We start from the raw sequence: 10,732 nt of genomic DNA on the forward strand, positions 1-10,732 counted from the left end.
CAGGCTGGAGTGCAGTGGCGCGATCTCGGCTCACTGCAACCTCCACCTCCTGGGTTCAAGCGATTCTCCTGCCTCAGTCTCCCGAGTAGCTGGGATTGTTACAGGCACGCGCAACCAAGCCAGTCTAATTTTTGTATTCTTTGTAGAGACGGGGTTTCACCATGTTGGCCAGGCTGCTCTCAAACTCTTGACCTCGTGATCCGCCCACCTCGGCCTCCTAAAGTGCTGAGATTATAGGCGTGAGCCACCACGCCGGGCCCAGACTTTACCATTTTAATCCATGACCCTGTGCAAGCAGTGCTTTATACCACTTTGTCACAATTTAACAGCCGGGCGTGGCTGGCCAAAAGGGCCTCCCAGGCACGGAAGCTGACCAAAGACTATCACAGGCTGAATGCCAAGATCTCATCCTTGGCCCCTGCGGTGTTAGCTATTACCACCATTACCAAGATGGTGGCGGAACACACAGGAGACGGATACGCAGCACGCGGTCACGCCATCTCACCAACCTGATGATGGCGTCACAGTCACATGGCCCGTCACAATCCTGCCTGAGGCACACACGGTAACGCACACACTGGTCACGCGCGGGCCCCCACAAACAAGCTATTCCAGCCACACAGATGCAAACCTCATAGCAACACAAGACAGAAGACACACACACGCTCTCCTGAGCAGGCTCGGAAGGCGCACCGGCAGACGCACGCGAACACACCCATAGGCAGCCCCAGACACAGACCGTCCTACAGCTCCCGGCTGGCACAGGCTGGCCTCTATGAAGCATGCAGCCCCCTACCTGGTTCTCCAGGATACAAGCAGCACCGCCTCGCACGTCCTCCTTCACCCTGAGAACACGGGGGTCGCAGCTCCACGGCCAGGCAGGACCGGCCCGCAGTGGCCTCTGGGTAATGACCCGATACAGGGGAAAGGCGGGAAACGCCTGGCGCGAAGAGCTCTGGGGCTCGTAGTTCGGAGGGCGAGGCCTGTGCAGTGATGCAAATCGCGTGCAGGCCCAGATACTTACGAGAGCCACAGCCCCGCACTATCCCAGGGTCCAGCTGGAAGAACTAAGGCTGAGGCCTCAACCGCTGCCCCTGCACAGGGAAGGGGCGATGCAGGGAGAGGAAGAACGGAGGGCACGGAAGTCAGAGGTGGAAAGGAACAAGCTCTTCGGATGGAGGAAGGGAGGGTTCAAGGAGCTCCTCCTGCCCACCACCTCAGCTCAAAGGTGTTACTGTGAGGAAGCCCCAGGGGTGGGAGACTCCTCCTGGGAGAAGAGCGCTCTGAGGATGCGTGTCCAAGGGGACGGACAAGCAAAGAAGTCAGATCTGCAGTTCACCTTAATTTGGGCAGCTCACTGCATCATAACGGTGCTCAGAGGCTGGAAGATAAACTGGGAGGTTCAGTTTGTCCCAAGCCAGCCAGAGCAGGAGAAAGAGACCATGAGGACTTGAGGGAACAACAATGAAATGTCTCTTTGGAGGAGGTGGAACTCCTGACTCCCAGCTAGGATGGGAGAGGGAATTCTGTGTCAGGACAACCCATGATGCAAGTACAGTCTTTCATGGGTGTTGGGCCCCTGGGAGGGGCCATATTTGGGGATTTCCAGCACCAGGGTTCACCAACCTTTATCCCAGGTGCTACCCAAGGCAAGGCAATGGTTTCCTGTGGCAAACATATGCTCAAATTTTCTGCAAGAGTTGGGGTATTCAACCTTTATCTTTGGGACCAGAATAAGCTAACTACCTGGATGGTGTGGAGGAAAGGATTGCCCTCTTGATGGCAGTGAGAAGGAAGGGTCAGCAAAAGGGACCAAGAACAAATGGTCCAGGTCATAGTGCTTCCCAGCATTCATCATGGCACAACCAGAAAATGGTAGTATTTGTATGGCACACTGGAGCTGTAAAATTAGAGTATAGGTTAAGCTGACCCCAAAATACATATTCAGTGACCTGAATATCATATATTTATTTATACCTCGTGTAAAAATCTAGGGCTGAGCAGTCTAGGGCTGGTAGGATAGCTCTGCCTTCCAGAGTAAGTAGTATCCATCTTTGGGACAAAGGGGGATGTTAAAACTCTCAGCATCTCCCAGCCAGTAGGCAGAGGAAGCAGGCACAGTGCTTTCTAGGGTTGCAGATCAGAAATTACACTCATCCCTTTTGCTCACATCTCATTTGTTAAACTGCACTTCATAAAAATTAGAAACTGTTGTGCATCACAGGACATTATGAAGACAGTAAAAAGATAGCCTAAAGAATGAAGGAAAATGTTTGCAAATCAGGTATAGGATAAAGGTCTATTATCTAATATATAGTAAGATCTTTTTATGACTCAACAATGAAAGACCACAAAATTAGACTTTGGGTAAAAGACATGAGTAGACATCTAGCCAAAGAAGATATACAAATGATCAATAAGCATATGAAAAGATGTTTGACCTCATTAGTCATTAGTGAAATGTAAATGAAAACCACAATAAGGTACCACTTCACATCTACTAGAATGGCAATAATCAAAAAAAGGAAACTGAGTGTGAGTGAGGATGTGAAGATATTGGAAAACTGATACATTGCTGGTGGGAATGTAAAATAGTTTAGCCACTGTAGAAAACGATTTGGCAGTTCTTCAGAAAGTTAAACGTTGAATTAACATAAGACTTAATGATTCTACCCCTAGGTATATACCCAAAAGAACTGAATACAGGAACATGCACACACATTTTCATAGCAGCACTATTTACAATAGCCAAAAGGTGGAAATAGCCCGGATGTCCATCAAGAGATGAATAAAGTTACCAGATTACCAAATAGATGAAAGTTCCCAAATAGACAAAATTACCAGTTGTGGTAATTCATGCAATGGAATATTATTCAGTCATAAAAAAAGAATGGAGTGTGCATAACGCCACAACATGGATGAAGCTGCAAAATAAAGAAGGTAGATACAAAAGGTTATGTATTGCATGATTCAATTTATATGAAATACCTAAAATAAGTAAGTCCATAGAGATAGAACACAGATTAGTGGTCACTAGGGGAATAGAGGAAGGGGAGAACGGGGGAGAAAGTGCTTAATTGGTAAGAGGTTTTCCTTTGGAATGATGGAAATGTTTTGGAATTAGAAGTGGCTGTTGTGCAACACTGTGAATGTACTAAATGCCACTGAACTGTTCACTTTAAAATGATTACTTTCATATTATGTGATTTTTACTCAATAAATTATTTAAAAATGTAAATAGTCTAAACATCCCAATTAAGCAGAGATTTTCAGGCTCAATTTAAAAAAACACCCAACTATATGATGCCTATGAGAAGCCCATTTTAAATACAAAGGTCATATTTAAATTACAAAGGTCATATTTAAATTATAATAAATAAGGTTATAATTATATTAAAAATACAAATAGGTTAAAAGTAAAAAAAAAATAGAAAAAGATATAACAATGCTAATGCTAATTTTAAAAAGCTGAAGTAGACCAGGTGCTGTGGCTTATGCCTGTAAATCTAACGCTTTGGGAGGCCGAGGCAGATCCCTTGAGCCCAGTTTAAGACCTGCCTGGGCAACACAGGCAGACCTCGTCTTTATAAAAAACCAAAAAATTAGCCAGTCATGGTAGCATGTGCCTGTGGTTCCAGCTACTCGAAAAGGTGAGGTGAGAGGATCACTCAAGCCCAGGGGTCAAGGCTGCAGTGAGCTGTGATCACACCACTGCACTCCAGCCTGGGTGACAGAGCGAGACCTTGTCTGAAAAAAAAATAAAATTACTAAGCTGGAGTAGACATACTACTACCAAAGTAGATTTGAGAACTAAGAATATTAATGGACAAAGAACGTCATTTTGTAATAAAGGCATCAATTAACAGTACAGAACAATCCCAAACGTTTATGCGTTTAGTAAAAAAAACTCCAAAACACATGAAGCAAAAACTGATGGAACAAAAAAAGAGGAATGGACAAATTCACAATTATAGCAGAGATTTCAAAACTATTCTCTCAAGAAACAAGCAAACAGGAGACTTGAACAAATTATTGCAACAGAATAGGAAATACATGAATGTACCCAAATATATCTAGTGATTAGATATATGTTAAAGGTGACATTTCAAATATGTGGCAAATGTTGAATTATTTGTAAATGATCATTGAAAACTAGGTAACTGTATAGGGGTAAAGTTGGATTTGCACACACAAAAAAAATTAAAGAAAAAAAATGAAAGCAAAAACATAACAGGAGGAAATCATGGGAAAATTTAAAAATTATCTCAGGGATATAGTCTGAATGTCTGTGTTCCCTCCAAAATTTATAGGTTAAAACCTAATCCCTAATGTGACAATATTAAGAGGTGAGGCCATGTATGGGATTCGGGCCCTTATAAAAGGACTTGAGGTTGGCCAGGCACGGTGGCTCACGCCTGTAATCCCAGCACTTTGAGAGGCCGAGGCAGGTGGATCATGAGGTCAGGAGTTCGAGACCAGCCTGGCCAACATGGCAAAACCCCGTCTCTACTGAAAATACAAAAATTAGCCGGGCGTGGTGATGGGCGCCTGTAATCCCAGCTACTCAGGAGGCTGAGGCAGGAGAATTGCTGGAACCCACGAAGCAGAAGTTGCAGTGAGCCAAGATCGTGCCATTGCACTCCAACCTGGATGCCAAGAGCAAGACTCCATCTCAACAAAAAAAAAAAAAAAAAAAAAGACTTGAGGTTAAAGGAAGCTCTCTCTTGCTTTCTTACCCCTTTTGCCTTCTGCCATGTGAGGATGGAGCAAGAAGGCTCTCACTAGATGCCAGCACCTTGATCTTGAATTTCCCAGACTCCAGAACTATAAGAAATAAATTTCTGTTCTTTATTATTTACCTAGTCTGTATATTCTGTTAAAGAGGCAAAAAAGACTAAAATAAAGAAGTGGAGTGTGCTATTAAAAATCCCTAAAAATGTGGAAGGGGCATTGGAATTGAGTAATGGGCAAACGCTGGAAGAATCTGGAGGAGCAGGCTAGGAAAAACCTATATTGCCATAAATGAAGCATTAAGAGTGATACTGGTGAGGGCTCAGAAGACAAGAGCTATAGAGAGAGCCTACATCTTAGAGATTATTTAAGTGGTCATGAACAGAATGTCAGTAGAAATATGGACCATAAAGGCTATTCTGATGAGGTATCAGATGGAAATGAGGAACATCTTATCGGAAATTGGAGGAAAGGCCATCGTTGTTATAAAATGGCAAAAGACTTGGCTGTTGTTATAAAATGGCAAAGGATTCTGTCCATCCCTGAGGGCTCTATCAAGGAAGACGTTAATAGCAATGAACTAGGTAGGATATTTGGCAGAAAAAAAAATATTGAAGGAGCTGCATGGCTTCTCTTAATTGCTCTTAGTAAAATGTGAGAAAAGAGAAAAAAATCGAAGACATAATTTATAATTAAAAGTGAAGCAGAATATAAAGATGTGAAAAATGTTCAGCTTGGTCATGTAAAGAATAAAAAAGGATATTTAGATGAACACCAAGGGTGTGGCCAATTGGCTATTCAGTAAGATTAGTATGGCTAGAAGGAAGCCAGGTTCTGTTCATCAAAATAGTGGGAGGATGACCCCAAAGACATTTTAGAGATCTCTGAGGTTGCCATGCCCACCAAAGGCCCAGAGTAGCAGGGCTTTGAGGGCAGAAAGGTTTTGAGAAAAAGGCCAGGGTGCCCATGGTACCCTGAGGCTCACTGCCCAGGGCTGCCTCGGGTCTCTGCTCCCTGCATTCCAGCACAGCACCCCGCTGCCTCTGCTGTGGCTCAAGCTGGCCCAGGATGTCATTCAGGTTGCTGCTCCAGAGGACACAAGTGGTGAGCTTTGGTAATGGCCACATGGTGCTAATTCTGCAGGTGTGCAGTGCAAGAGCTGTGGAGGCGTGGCTTCCTCCACTTCGATTTCCAGCCTGGGAAAGTTGCAAGCATGCAACTTCAACATGTGACAGCTGAAGAATGGGCTGCACCCAGCAAAGCTGTGGGGGTGGGGCTGCTCAGGGATTTGGGGGCCCAATTGCTTCCCTAGTGTGTAGAAAGTAGGACATGAAGTCAAAGATTATTCTCAAGACTAAAAATTTAATACTGTTTGCCCTTTTGTGTTTTAGACTTCGTTGAGACCTGTTACATCTTTCTTCTTTCCTATTTCTCCTTTGGAATCAAAATGTCTGCTCTATGCCATTGTATTTTGAAAGCACAAAACTTGTTTGATTTCATAGGCTTACAGCTAGAGGTAGATTTGCCTCAGAATGAATTGTGCCTTGAGTCTCACCTAGATCTGATTTGGATGAGACTCTGGACTTTAGACTTTTGAGATGATGCTGGAATGAGATTTAGGGGCTATTAAGAGAGAATTAATATATTTTTCATGTGAGAAAAACAAAATTTCTGGGGGAGGGGGTGCTATAGGTAGAATGCTATGGTTTGAATGTGTATGTCCCCTCCAAAATTCATAGGTTAAAATCTTATCTCCAATGCTATAGTATTAAGAGGTGGGGACTTTAAGAGGTAATTAAGTCATGAGGGCAAAGTCCTCATGGATGGGATTAGGGCCCTCATAAGAGGGACTGAGATTGAAGGGAGCTCTCTCTTGCTATCTTGCCCCTTCTGCCTTCTACCATGTGAAGATGCAACAAGAAGGCCCTCATCAGATGCCAGCATCCTGATCTTGGACGTCCCAGACTTCAGAATTATGAGAAAATAAATTTATATTCCTTTTAAATTACTCATCTCAGGTATTCTGTTATAGCAGCACCAAACGAACTAACACACCCAAGATGCAGAGGGCCTTTTAAACATGAATCAAAACTAAGAAGCCTTAAAGGAACAAATTGGCAAATTAGATAATATAAAAGTCAATTTTTCATGGCAAAAGGACCATAAACAAATTCAAAAGACAAACAGCAAACTGGGAGAAAATAGTTGCAAGTCACACAAAGTGCTCATTTCCCTGCTATATGAGAAAAACCCTAGAGTCCAGTTGAAAATTGGGCAAAAATATCATGAGAGTTCACAGAAAAGAAGTGCAAACTCATTCAGAATAAGAAAAAAGCCCCAAATTAAAACTACATTGGGAAATTGTGTTCTACCTATCAAATTGATAAAAATCCAATAGTTGGTTGACTTGAGCTAACAGACAAGGAATTTACACCCCAAAAGCTCAGAATACCTTTTCATTTTTTTATTTTTTTCTTTCTTTCAAGACAGAGTCTCGCTCTGTTGCCCAGGCTGGAGTGCAGTGGCGTGATCTTGGCTCACTGCAATTTCCACCTCCCAGGTTCAAGCGATTCTCCTGCCTCAGCCTCCCAAGTAGCTTGGACTACAGGTGCACGCCACCATACCCAGCTAATTTTTGTACTCTTGGTAGAGACAGGGTTTCACTATGTTGGCCAGGATGGTCTCGATCTCTTAACCTTGTGATCCGCCAGCCTCGGTCTCCCAAAGTGCTGAGATTACAGGTGTGAGCCACCACGCCTGGCCTCCATATACTTTTTTTTTTTTTTTTTTTTTTTTTTTGAGACAGAGTCTCGCTCTGTCACCCAGGCTGGAGTGCAGTGGCGCAATCTTGGTTCACTGCAATCTCCACCTCTCAGGTTCACGCCATTCTCCTGCCTCAGCCTCCCGAGTAGCTGGGACTACAGGGGCCCGCCACTATGCCAGGCTAATTTTTTGTATTTTAGTAGACATGGGATTTCACCGTGTTAGCCAGGATGGTCTCAATCTCCTGATGTCATGATCCACCCATCTCGGCCTCCCAAAGTGCTGGGATTATAGGCATGAGCCACCAAGCCCGGCCTGGCCTCCATATGCTTTAAAAATAAACATGACAGTTATGAAAATTGATCACATATGAGGCAGTAAACGAAGCCTCATTCAGTTCCAAAGAATAAATGTAAACATCGGACTATCCAGCAATAGCATTAGAAAAATATAGCCAAGCCTTTTAAATTAAAAAAAAAACATAAATTACAAAACATGAAAATGAATAACAATGAAAACATTAAACGCCAAAATTGTGGGACATAGCTTATGTAGTACTTAGAGGAAAATTACAGCTTTAAATACATTTATCAAGAAAAATAAAAATCAAATTCTCAGTTTACAAGTATGGAATAGGAGGAATAGAGCACACTAAAAGAAACAAAAAAGAAATTATAAAGATAAAGAAATCAATAAAATAGAGAATTAGAAAAAAAATAAGAGAAAAGGATAACAAAACTGATACAGGGTTTTGAAAAGATCGATGATCAGTAAGTTACATAAACCTCTGTTAAGGCTGATATTCAAAAAATGAGCAAAGATTCAAATAAGAAAATGAAAAAGGTACAAATAAGAAACATGAAGTTAAAATAATAAAAATATTATAAAGAACTATTTGTAAGAGAAGTTGATAACCTAACAAAATGAATATATTTGAATAAACCTAATAAACTGAAGTCATATATAGAGACATTCCTTCCGGGGGAAAAAAAAGTCTCAAGGCCAGATGGATTTATATCTAAATCTTAACTTTTATGAATGGAGTTGATAAATTATTTGATAAGGGATAAACAGGGTAAGAATAAACACTTCATAGAAAGTGTCCAGATGAGTGACAAGTATACAGAGATGTGCTCTAATTCACCAGTAGTCCATAATAATGCAAACTAACACATTCAAGAACGAGTGTTTGCAAGGATGTAGAAAGAGGTGCTGCTGGTGAGAATGTAAACAGTTGCAGCCATTCTAGGAAGCAATCTAGTTGTTCCTGGTAACATTGAGTGTACAAAAAAACTCTTTATCCCACTAGCCAATTGCCAGGCAAATAGTCTAATCTAGTTCCAGTCTGCAAGAATATTCTCTGTGGTGGCCAGGAGTTATATCCATCAACACAGGAATAGATAAGTAAAATGTAGTAAATATAGACAGTGAATTACTACACAAATGTTAGAAGAGATGAACAGTATTAGAGCACTGTGCACAGAGAAACACGAAAAATCTAAAAATCGGTTCTCACTAGGAAAAAATGAATTTGTAGCATAGTACCGTTCGTACTATGGGAATACACATTCATTTAAGAATGCATATCAAACATACCTGTGTGTTTGCCTATGAAGAACAGGAACTGGGAATGATGGAGGGAGGAACCAAGAAATTGGTCTGACAGTAAATTATTTGGATAATGTACTATGAATTGAAGTCTTAAAAAAAAAAATCAATACAAAATGAAAAAAACAAACAAACAAAACCAAGACCTCTGCCTATCTTTTTCTTTTCCTGGTCTCTGTTAATAAAAGTCAGCATCCTGGCTGGGTGCCTGTAATCCCAGCCCTTTGGGAGGCTGAGGCAGGTGGATCAACCAAGGTCAGGAGTTTGAGACCAACCTGGACAACATAGTGAAACCTGGTCTCTGCTAAAAATATAAAAATTAGCCGGGCATGATGGCAGTGATTGTAATCCCAGCTATTCGGGAGGCTGAGGCAGGAGAATCGCTTGAACCCAGGAGGTGGAGGTTGCAGTGAGCCGAGATCGCACCACTGCACTCCAGCCTGGGAGACAGAGCGAGACTCTGACTAAAAAAAAAAAAAAAAAAAAAAAAAAAAAAAGAAGTCAGAGTCCTAACAGTCTCAAATATCAAGGCCAGGCATGGTGGCTCACATCTATAATCCCAGCACTTTGGGAGGCCGAGGCTGGCGGATCACCTGAGGTCAGGAGTTCAAGACCAGCCTGGCCAACATGGCGAAAACTTGTCTCTACTAAAAACACACAGACAAAAAATTAGCCGGGTGTGGTAGCAGGTGCCTGTAATCCCAGCTACTCGGGAGGCTGAGGCAGGAAAATCACTTGAACCCAGGAGGCAGAGGTTACAGTGAGCTGAGATTGTGCCATTGCACTCCAGCCTGGGAAACAAGAGCAAAACTCTGTCTTGAAAAAAAAAAAAATACATATATATACACATATATATCCAGAGGGAGCTCTTAAGAGACTCTGGAGCTGCAGCTACCACTCCAGGATCAGAAAGATGGGCTGGGGCCACTGCTGTTTGGGACTCAACCCATGTATGTAGAGGCAGGACGTGGGCTGAATTCACAGTTCCGTCCCCCATGAGTAGCTGGCTTTCAGGGACACAGTCCAACTCCTTGTGATTGATTTTATCATTAATAATAACCCCATTGTTAACTGTTTACAAATTACATTCTTTCAATTAATCCTCACAAAAAATTAAAAGGCTAGAATTATTATTCCAGTGTTACAGATGACTAAACTGAGCCTGAATCACTTATTCGAGATCTCCTGACAAAGAGTTGACATCCATATGTAGGTCTAACTCCAAAGTCCATACTTGTCCCAATATCCAAAGAGCTGATCCTTTCACTACTCTTTCTCGAAGAATATGTGAGGAATTACTGTGTAAATGCCTAAGAAAGCTGTCCAGAAAGGTGACTTATTCCTCTGTTAGTGAAGTTATCACCACCTCATGGCTTCCAGCAATCTACTTTTCTCCACCATCCAATCTATTACCTCCCTGTCTCGAGTTTTGTGAATAAAGTTGAAAATCTTAGTAGTGTATAACAAAATATATTGAGACAGAACTAGAAATCAGCATGAAACCATGTTCTAAAAAGGAAACATTTTTTTCCCCAGCGATCTCTAAAAGGGGCTCAATCATAATGGCAGCAATTTTGTCCAAAATCCATGTACTGGAGGGAGCAAGGGGTTTTCTGAAAGTAATCCCCAG

The sequence above is a fragment of the Chlorocebus sabaeus genome, chromosome 6 (genome assembly GCF_047675955.1).
Source record: "Chlorocebus sabaeus isolate Y175 chromosome 6, mChlSab1.0.hap1, whole genome shotgun sequence".
In the NCBI taxonomy this organism is placed as follows: Eukaryota; Metazoa; Chordata; class Mammalia; order Primates; family Cercopithecidae; genus Chlorocebus; species Chlorocebus sabaeus.